Raw genomic sequence first — 7,324 nt, 5'->3', positions numbered from 1 at the left:
AAGGATAAACTCAAAGGAAAGAAAATTCGTCATCGATTAAGATGGACATATCAAGGATAGACTTGCCTGGGGATGTTAAGGAGGATATCTGTCATCGGTTAGGATGAACATATCAAGGATAAACCACATGAACAAAGTAGGAATTATATCTATCGAATGCTGGATAGAATACTAAAAAGAGAATATTCGTCACCGGTTAGAATGAACATATCAAGGATAGACTCCGTGGGGAGAAATAGGAATTATATCTATCGGTTACTGGATAGAATACCACAAAGAGAATATCCGTCATCGATTAAGATGAACATATCAAGGATAAACTCTACAAAGGGGAGAAGAAGCATGATTTACAACTACCGGTTACTGGGCAAAAAACCGCAAAGAGAAGGAAACTCGTCACCGGTTAGGATGAACATATCAAGGATTAACTCTCTGGGGGATGAAATAAGGATTACAACTACCTTTTTATTGGGTAGAATACCACAAAGAGAATATCTGTCACCGGTTAAGATGAACATATCAAGGATAAACTCAAAGCAGGGGAAGAAAATATCCGTCATCGGTTAGGATGAACATATCAAGGATATACTTCCTGGGAAACGTAAAAATGAATCCTCTAGGGAGAAAAGGGATGCTCTTTCCGGATATTGGGCAGGACGTAACAAACTGCAAACTAAGAAGAATATTACCAGTTACTGGGTAATATACTCTTAGAGGACCAAAAGCATCTATCTAGGTAAGATCTAGAAAGAAATGGTCAATCAAGACTCAACCCAATGAGGATACAACTCAAGGGGAGTGGTTCCTTCCAGATAAACAACTGGGGAGGAAACTGAAATAATAATCATCCATGAGGAAATAACTCAGTGGGGAATATGAGAAAGGTTAAAGTCTTTCTGCTTAAGGGGTTGACACTCTACAATTGAAGGAGGACAGACACACCAAACCTGCATGGGGATAAAGTACCGCCATAGCAGAGAGTTAAAATAACAATGAATCACAAAGTGTAATGATGCAATAATGGAATTTATGAATGTATATGTATATGTATATGTATATGTATATGTATATGTATATGTATATGTATATGTATATGTATATGTATATGTATATGTGATGATTATGCTGACAAAACGATCGCAAAAGATACAATTGTCACTGATTTGAATCATCGATACAATTCTCGGCCAATCCACATAAGAGGGAAACAACTGCTGGAGAAGAGATCACACATCTCGAAGACTCAATCCTGGCTGGGGAGAGCACAAGGGTCTGTTGAGGAAACTGTTATCAAGACTGCGGGGAATTTTAGTTCAACACCATATCAAATGGGAGACAACCTTGTAGAGGATTACATAAATAGTTGCTCCGAATCAGGGAGAAACTCTGACTGGGGACGAATCTGATGGTGATTTACGGAGAAGCCAAAATTCTGCCGAAACCAACCAAACTGCTGAAATAGCACGCCTACAACTCAAGGGAGGCCAACAAACTCGGCTAGGAATGTCAACAAAACTCGGTTGAGGAATGTCAATAAAACTCGACTGGGGAAACCAACAAACATTGGATGCTGCCATGCTGCCAGGGATGAAAGACAGGGGTCACGTCGACTGCTTGGGGAGAACCAATAATGCTCCACACTTAGGGCTTACCGCTTTTTAAACCACTGTTGATATTCTTTTAAATGAAATTGATTACTTAAAAATAACTGCTTTTATATATTTAAGAAAACATGATTTTGATTTAAAATTTATTTTCAAAAATGATCACAATAAAATTTAAATCTATTTGGATGAATAATAAATAAGAGTAGAAACAAATGGCTAAAAGCTCAACTTTATTTAATAGAATGGTAGTCTGTAAATGGCAAGACTCCATAGATCTTTACAAAAGTTGAAAAGTGGTAATTTACATGGAAAAGGGCTACATTGAATACAATGATCACTAATCCTTCTACCAACTTTTGATATCCACTGTGCTCTTGGCGACGGCGGGAGCTGATGAATCAGAATTGACGGATTTGCTCAAGAATGTCTTCAAAACTGAAGATCAGCAGGATGCAGTTACTTGCCATAATCCCTAATTTTTGCATAAATTTCCCCAAGGTGGGGTACTCAATTTATCAGGATGATTATTTTTCTGTTTTATGTCTCTAACTTTTTCCTGGATCACCCTTTCGGGTTCAATCCACCTAGACGCTCGTTTTTGCCTAAGCCTCCCTTTCAGGTTTTCAACTTAGCGAGTTATTATTTTATTTTTAGGAGAAGTATTTCTTGACTGCATTTGCATTCACAGGACATGTGAACTCTTCACCATCCATAGTTGTAAGAATCAAAGCACCGCCTGAAAAGGCTCTCTTAACAACATATGGGCCTTCATAATTAGGAGTCCATTTACCCCTAGAATCTGGCTTGAAAGATAAAATTTTCTTGAGCACAAGGTCCCCTTCTCTGAATACACGAGGTCTGACCTTCTTATCGAATGCTTTCTTCATTCTCTGCTGGTACAACTGACCATGAAACATGGCAGTCAACCTCTTCTCTTCAATTAAATTCAGCTGATCATACCTGGTCTGACACCATTTGTAATACCCCAAAATTTACCCTTCATTTTTCCTAAAAAAAAAAAAAAAAAACCAAAAAAAAAAAACCAAAAAAAATGAAGTTAAAAATAAATAAATAAATAAAATTAATTAAATAAATAAATAAAATATAACAAATTTTTTTGGACTTGGGTCTCCCTCATTTGAGCCCACTACCCACGAAAATCAGTCTATAAATACTGAAGTTTCAGTAGAGGAAAAGACACTTGGAGTTACACTGGGAGATTCACTGGAGAAAGATTTTGAGAGAAAGAAACCTAGGAACTACTCTGCAGCGACCTTCAGGCAGCCCTGAGAAGTTCACTCCGCGTCACACAAACCCTAGTATTACTTTGCAGATCCGGCCGTACCATTCAATCTTAATCAATCTCTCCAATCAGGTTTGCCATATATCCATCATCTTTATGCCTTTAATTTGAATGCTCTAAATGTATGAGGTATTATGGGTGAATTTGATACCCTTTTGATGCATGTGTTTGACAAGAGGTTTAGGCCTCCTACCCTTGATTGCTTTTTGTGAGCTTTTTGTGAATTTTGATGGAATTATTCATGTGGTTATATTTTGATTTAGGGGCAACTCTGGGTTACCCTATTTTGTTTCTCTAACCTGTCTTTGTGTTGCCATGGCATTGTTTTCCCTGGATTTCACCTTGTTTGTTTAACCTTTCTGTTGAGTTTTCGTGAGGGCTCACATACTCTTGCAGGGATACCATCCGGAGGTTTATCCTGATTAATCGTATTGACTGATTTTCTTTGATGGTCTAGCTGGAGAGATCTCAGGGTTGCTAATCCTTTAATTGCTGTAACTTCGGATCTTTATCCGTGTGGTAATTTTTTCCTTTTCTCGTACTTTATCGCTTTCTTAGCTGGAAGACCTCGACAGGAGGCAATATTTGAGCCCCTTGGTGGCATTTTACTTTGAGATACATGTTTTGTGTTTTGTATTCATATCCCCACATGTAGCGCGGTTCCTTCGTCAAGGACTGCCTGTTTGCCCTCGAGCATCCCAAACCCTAAAACCCAAAGCAACACGTTTACTCCTTCTACTACAGGCGAGTAAGTCTCCAAAGGTCGAGCATCCGGTAGATTGCGTAGTGACGTCGTTCGTCCAAAACCCAATCCACAACCCCGTAGTTAGCCGAACTACGGCTTGCTCTGATTCTCATTCTAGATGAGATACGTAGGCATAAGACGCGATGTCTTAGCGAGCACACATCCCCTAACCCATATGTCAGCCGAGCTACAAAGACTCTGATTCTCATATTCAGATGAGATACGTATGTAGTGGATGCGACATCCGCGCGAGTCATTTCTCTTAACCTTTTTAGTAAATAAACACATTAGGTAAACCCACACCCTTTAGACAAAAACCACAAAAGTGGATCCCGTAGAGTACTACGGATGCGTAGGGATGCTAATACCTTCCCTTCGCATAACCGACTCCCGAACCCAAGATTTGGTTGCGAGACCCCGTATTGTCCTTTCCTTTTTCAGGTTTACTTCGAGCGTTTCCTTTCCCTCCTTTGGGATAAATAACGCACGGTGGCGACTCTCCTGTCTTTTTCTTTCGTCGATTGTTTTTTTGTGCACTGTATTTTTCAAGTTGCGACAGCTGGCGACTCTGCCGGGGACACTAAGAAGTTGACCTCTTGCTGGTCCATCTTCCCTAAGCGAGTCCCTCCTAGCTCGTGTGATTTCTTGTTTATTGGGTGTTCATGCTTTTGTACATTTATTTGCTTACCCGCTTGCATGCATCTGTTGTATCTGTTGGATCTGTTTGTTTGTTTGTTGGGATGGGATGTTCTACGAGAGATAAACCCATTACCCAGGCTTGAGTGTACACACAGGTTTTAGAGTGGATGATCATGAGGCTTGCGTGGCATGTTGCTACGTTAAGTCGTTCGTGAAGAACCACACCCAGACGAGGTTTCTCTTGGATATATTATGTCCTACAGATGTTCTGTAACGACATGATGTTCCTTTAGAAATCGTCGACTCTGGTGACCATTTCCCGAGAACTCAGTCGAGGCCTCTCCTCCGAGACGTGATTATGTTAGCTCTGGTGGGCGCATTCTCGCTGATCAATCCGAGGACCCCGAGACTGGGAACTTGCTTTAGGATGTCCTGTTGAGGGGAGTCAGTGGAGGTCTTTTATCCCGTAATATTGCCAAACCTTCAGTGGTAAACGTATTATTCGCGACTGAAGGGCTGAAGTTGACGAACTTCTGTTCTTAGAACCTACCAGTGAGGGGCGGGCTAAATTCAGGAAACCTTAACCTCCAACCAACCCGGTTTTCTGGAGCAGAGCTTTAATCTTGTATTATATTCCTCAGTGGTTTTCTCTTCAGACAGTGTAACCCGACAGATGTTCAAGCAGATACAACAATCTTGATTTCCATGCCACTGCATTGCATTCACATCATTGCATCACATCATTCTGCATTCATATCATTTAACACATGTTTATCTATTCCCGGGGGTTTATATCTTCTTCTTGATTCCAATCGGGGTTTTCTTCTTACACTATTTATCAAATGTGAGACTGGAATCAAGAGGGTAGAATGCCCTTTGGAATTGATAAACATGTCATTGCATTTGCATATCCATTAGCATGTCATGCATAACAGGTACCGCCGTGGTGTTCTCATTTTGTTTGGTCAGATCTCTACAACTTCAACACTTCAGACTTATCAGGGGCCGATTACTTTCTCCAGCGTTGGCATCTTTCAGTATGGCCAGGTATCAGCAATCAATGAAGAGGGTGGGGATAGTGATTGTGACATTGACAACTGGGTGCGTCCGAGGATCCCGGGTGAAGTCATCAACAATTGGTCTTCTGAAGAGATTATCCAAGTCACTCTTCTTGAAGAGTAATCTTCTTTGTTTATTCATGCATATCCAAGTCTTACGTTCCGCCCAGGGCGTAATGACTCATTGTAGGGCCGTCTATGTGACACTTGCATTTTTATCATAAATAAAGGACGTATTTTTGCATTCAAATATTTCGTTCCCCGTCTTTCTATTTTTGCAGTTTTTCAAAATAAAAAAAATGGCAATGTTTTGTTTAGTTTTCACTTCTTGTTCACACTCATAAGCATATACCATCACTCATGCAGATGCACATCACCGGATCCTATTGATAACGTTTCTGCTACGGCTCGCTTCGACTTTGAAAATCCAATCTTTCAAGCTGAAGAAGAGGATGATGAAGACTGTGAACTCCCTGAAGAGCTTACCAGGTTATTAAAACAAGAGGAAAGGGTTATTCAACCGTATCAAGAGCCTACTGAAGTGATTAATCTCGGCACCGAGGACGCCAAGAGAGAAATCAAGATAGGGGCTGCTTTAGAAGACAATGTGAAGAAAGGGATGATTGAATTGCTGCAAGAATACGTTGACATCTTCGCCTGGTCTTATCAGGACATGCCTGGGCTGGACACAGACATCGTGGTACACCGCTTGCCTCTCAAAGAAGGTTGTCCTCCGGTCAAGCAGAAGCTCAGAAGAACAAGACCAGAGATGGTTGTCAAGATAAAGGAAGAAGTACAAAAGCAGTTGGATGCAGGGTTTCTAGCAGTCACCAATTATCCGCCATGGGTTGCAAACATCGTCCCAGTACCTAAGAAGGATGGAAAGGTACGGATGTGTGTCGACTACCGGGATCTGAACAGAGCTAGCCCTAAAGATGATTTCCCATTACCTCACATCGATGTTTTGGTGGATAATACAGCTCAGTTCTCGGTATTCTCCTTCATGGATGGCTTTTCTGGCTATAACCAAATCAAGATGGCACCAGAAGACATGGAAAAGACAACTTTCATAACCCCATGGGACACCTTCTGCTACAAGGTGATGCCGTTTGGTCTGAAAAATGCCGGAGCAACATATCAACGAGCTATGGTAACTCTGTTCCATGATATGATTCATCATGAAATCGAGGTTTATGTGGATGATATGATTGCCAAATCTCAGACAGAAGAAGAACATTTGGTGAATTTGCAGAATCTGTTTGAGCGTTTGAGGAAATTCAAACTGAGACTTAATCCGAACAAGTGCACTTTCGGGGTGAGATCGGGAAAATTGCTGGGTTTTATTGTTAGCGGAAAAGGGATTGAGGTGGATCCTGACAAAGTGAAAGCAATACAGGCAATGCCAGAGCCAAGAACAGAGAAGCAAGTCCGTAGTTTCTTAGGGAGGTTGAACTATATTGCAAGGTTCATCTCTCACCTAACAACCACGTGTGAGCCAATTTTCAAATTGCTGAAGAAAGATCAGGCTATCAGGTGGAATGAAGATTGTCAAAGGGCTTTCGAGAAGATAAAAGAGTATCTACAGAAACCTCCGATCCTTATACCTCCAGTTCCTGGGAGACCTCTGATAATGTACCTATCAGTGACTGAGAACTCGATGGGGTGTGTATTGGGACAGCATGACGAGTCTGGTCGAAAAGAGCATGCCATATACTACCTTAGCAAAAAGTTTACCGACTGCGAAGTCAAATATTCGCAGCTTGAGAAAACTTGCTATGCTTTGGCCTGGGCTGTTCGCCGACTGAGGCAGTATATGCTGAACCATACTACCTTGTTGATTTCTAAGATGGATCCAGTGAAATACATATTCGAGAAGCCAGCTCTCACCAGAAGGGTCGCTCGTTGGCAAATGATTTTAACAGAGTATGATATTCAGTACACGTCACAGAAGGCCATCAAAGGTAGTATTCTG

This window comes from Lathyrus oleraceus, chromosome 7 (assembly GCF_024323335.1).
Source record: "Lathyrus oleraceus cultivar Zhongwan6 chromosome 7, CAAS_Psat_ZW6_1.0, whole genome shotgun sequence".
Lineage (NCBI taxonomy): Eukaryota > Viridiplantae > Streptophyta > Magnoliopsida > Fabales > Fabaceae > Lathyrus > Lathyrus oleraceus.
The sequence above is the reverse complement of the archived record's forward strand: the minus strand, read 5'-3'. Positions refer to the sequence as shown.